Here is a 3,511-nt window from a genome sequence, read left to right as displayed (position 1 = left end):
CTAGAAATATACAACCTGCAAAGACTGAATCATAAGGAAAGAGAACATCTGAAGAGACCAATTACTAGTTAAGGAATCAATAATCAAAAACCTCCTAACAAAGAAAACTCCAGGACCAGATGGTGTCAGGGGTGAATTCTACCAAAAGTTTAAAGAATTAATACCAATCCTTCTCAAACTCTTCCAAAAAACAAAAGAGGAAGGAACACTTCTAGATTCATTTTATGAGGTCAGCATTATCCTGATACCAAACCAGACAAAGACACTAGAGGGAAAAAAAAATTACAGGCCAATATTCCTGATGAACATAAACGTAAAAATCCTCAACAAAGTATTAGCAAACTGAATTCAACAATACATTAAAAGGATAATAATACACCATGATCAAGTGGGGTTTATTCCAGGGATACAAGGATGGCTCAACATCCACAAATAAATCAATGCAATACACCACATTAACAAAATGAAGGATAAAAAGCACATGATAATCTCAATAGATGCCGAAAAAACATTTGACAAAATTTAACATCCATTCATGATTTAAAAAAAAAAAAGTCTCAATAAAACAGGTATAGGAATGCCTAGGTGGCTCAGTTGGTTAAGCGTCTGCCTTTGGTTCAGTTCATGATCCCAGGGTCCTGGGATTGAGTCCCACATCAGGCTACTTGCTCAGCAGGGAGCCTGCTTTTCCCTCTGCCTGCTGTTACCCCTGCTTGTGCTCGCTCTCTCTCTCTCTTTCCGACAAACAAGTAAATAAAATCTTAAAAAAAACTCAAAAAACAAAAAAAAAAACAGGTATAGAGGGAATGTACCTCAACATAATAAAGGCCACATATGACAAGCCCACAGCTAACATCATAGTCAATGTAAAACGCTGAAAATTTTTCCTCTAAGATCAGGAACAAGACAAAGATGCCCACTCTCACCACTTTCATTCATCATTGTACTGGAAGTCCTAGCCACACCAATTAGGCAAGGAAAAGAAATAAAAGACATCCAAATTGGAAAAGAGGAAGTCAGACTGGCTCTATTTGCAGATGACATGATATTATACATGGAAAACCCAAAGACTCTACCAAGGAAACTGTTAGAACTAATAAACAAATTCGGTAAAGTTGCAAGATACAAAATCAATATTCAAAAATCAGTTGCATTTCTCTATACTAATAATGAACTATCAGAAAGAGAAATTGAGAAAAGAATCCTGCTTGCAATTGCATCAAAAAGAATAAAATACATAGGAATAAATTTAACCAAGGAGGTGAAAGATCTGTACAATGAAAACTACGACACTGATGAAAGAAACTAAAGAAGACACTAATAAATAAAAAGATATTCTGTGCTCACAGATAAGAAAAATTAATACTGTTAAAATATCCATACTACACAAAGCAATCTACAGATTCAATGCAATACCTATCACAATTCTACTGGCATTTTTCACAAAAATAAAATAAAACAATCTTAAAATTTGTATGGAGCCACAAAAGACCCTGAACAGCCAAAGCAAGTTTGAGAAAAAGGAATAAAGTTGGAGGCATCACACTTCCTGATTCCAAACTATGTTACATAACTATAGTTATTAAGACAGTATGGGCTCAGGGCGCCTGGGTGGCTCAGATGGTTAAGCATCTGCCTTCGGCTCAGGTCATGGTCCCAGGGTCCTGGGATCGAGCCCCGCATCAGGCTCCCTGCTCCGCGGGAAGCTTGCTTCTCCCTCTCCCTCTCCCCCTGCTTGTGTTCCCTCTCTCGCTGTCTCTCTCTCTGTCAAATAAATTAAAAAAAAAAAAAAAAAAAAGACAGTATGGCCTCTTCCTCGGTGCTGCCTGCAGAGATGGCAGCCATCTCCTACACAGCATCATGGCTGCCCTCAGACCTCTGGTGAAGCCCAAGATCATTAAAAAGAGGACCAAGAAATTCATCTGGCACCAGTCAGATCAATATGTCAAAATAAAGCACAACTGGTGGAAACTCAGAGGCACTGACAATAGGGTGTGCAGAAGATTCAAGGGCCAGAGCTTGACACCCAACATTTGGTTACTAGAGCAACAAGAAAACAAAGCATATGCTGCCCAGTGGCTTCCAGAATTCCTAGTACACAACATCAAGGAGTTTGAAGTGCTGCTGATGTGCAAAAAATCTTACTTATCTCACAGTGTCTCCTCTAAGAATCCCAAAGCCATTGTGAAAAGAGCAGCCCAGCTGGCCATCAGAGTCACCAAACCCAATGCCAGCCTGTGCAGTGAAGAAAATGAATAGACAGCATCTCGGTTTTTTTGGTAATTTTATGGTTTTATTAACATAAATGCATACCCAGTATGGTATTGGCATTGAAAAGGACATATAGATCAATGGAACAGAAAAGAGAGCCCGGTAATAAACTCATACATATATGGTCAATTAATTTATGACAAAGGAGCCAAAAATACACAGTGGGGAAAAGATAGTCTCTTCAATAAATGGTGTTGGGAAAACTGGACAGCCACATGCAAAGAATGAAACTGGACCCTTACACTATACACAAGAATCAACTCAAAATAAATTAAAGACTTGAACATAAGACCTGAAACCCTAAAACTCCAAAAAGAAAACAGACAAAGTTCCTTGACAACGGTCTTGGTAATGAGTTTTTGGATTTGACACTAAAAGCAAAGGCAACAAGAGCAAAAATGAGTAAGTGGGATTACACCAAACCAAAAAGCTTTTGCACAGCAAAGGAAACCATCAACAAAATGAAAATGCAAGCTACTGAATGAGGGAAAAATTTTGTAAATCATACCTGATAAGGGTTAATAACCAATATATAAAAAGAACTCATACAACTCTATAGCAAAAAAACCAATCTGATTTATTTTTTTTTAAGATTTTATTTATTTATTTGACAGAGAGAGAGAATGAGAGAGGGGAGGTCAGAGGGAGAAGCAGACTCCCTGCTGAGCAGGGAGCCCAATGCAGGACTCGATCCTGGGACTCCAGGATTATGACCTGAGCCGAAGGCAGTCGCTTAACCAACTGAGCCACCCAGGCGCCCAACCAATCTGATTTAAAAAACAGGCAGAGCAATTGAATAGACATTTTCCCAAAGAAGACATACAAATGGCCCAATAGGTACATGAAAAGGTGCTCAACATCACTAATCATCAGGGAAATGCAAATCAAAACCATAATCAGATATCACCTCACACCTGTTAGAATAGCTATCATCAAAAAGATAAGAGATAACGGGTGCCTGGGTGGCTCAGTTGGTTAAGCGACTGCCTTCGGCTCAGGTCATGATCCCGGAGTCCCGGGATCGAGTCCCACATCAGGCTCCCTGCTCGGCGAGGAGCCTGCTTCTCCCTCTGACCCTCCCCCCTCTCATGTACTCTCTCTCTCTCTCTCATTCTCGCTCTCTCAAATAAATAAATCTTTGAAAAAAAAAAAGATAAGAGATAACAAGTGTTGGCAAGGATATAAAGCAAAGAGAACCCTTGTGCACTGTTGATAGGAATGTAAATTGATATAGCCACTC

General features: G+C 39.3%; 1 pseudogene; it reads left to right on the top strand.

The window, feature by feature from the left end:
• The first annotated feature begins 1,860 nt into the window (after positions 1-1,860).
• Positions 1,861-2,259, top strand: LOC116647173 (annotated as a pseudogene).
• Positions 2,260-3,511: the final 1,252 nt, after the last annotated feature.

This window comes from Phoca vitulina, unplaced genomic scaffold, assembly GCF_004348235.1.
Source record: "Phoca vitulina isolate PV1807 unplaced genomic scaffold, GSC_HSeal_1.0 scaffold39, whole genome shotgun sequence".
NCBI classification, from domain to species: Eukaryota; Metazoa; Chordata; class Mammalia; order Carnivora; family Phocidae; genus Phoca; species Phoca vitulina.
Note: the sequence above shows the minus strand (reverse complement) of the source record. Positions and strands in the feature narration are given on the sequence as shown.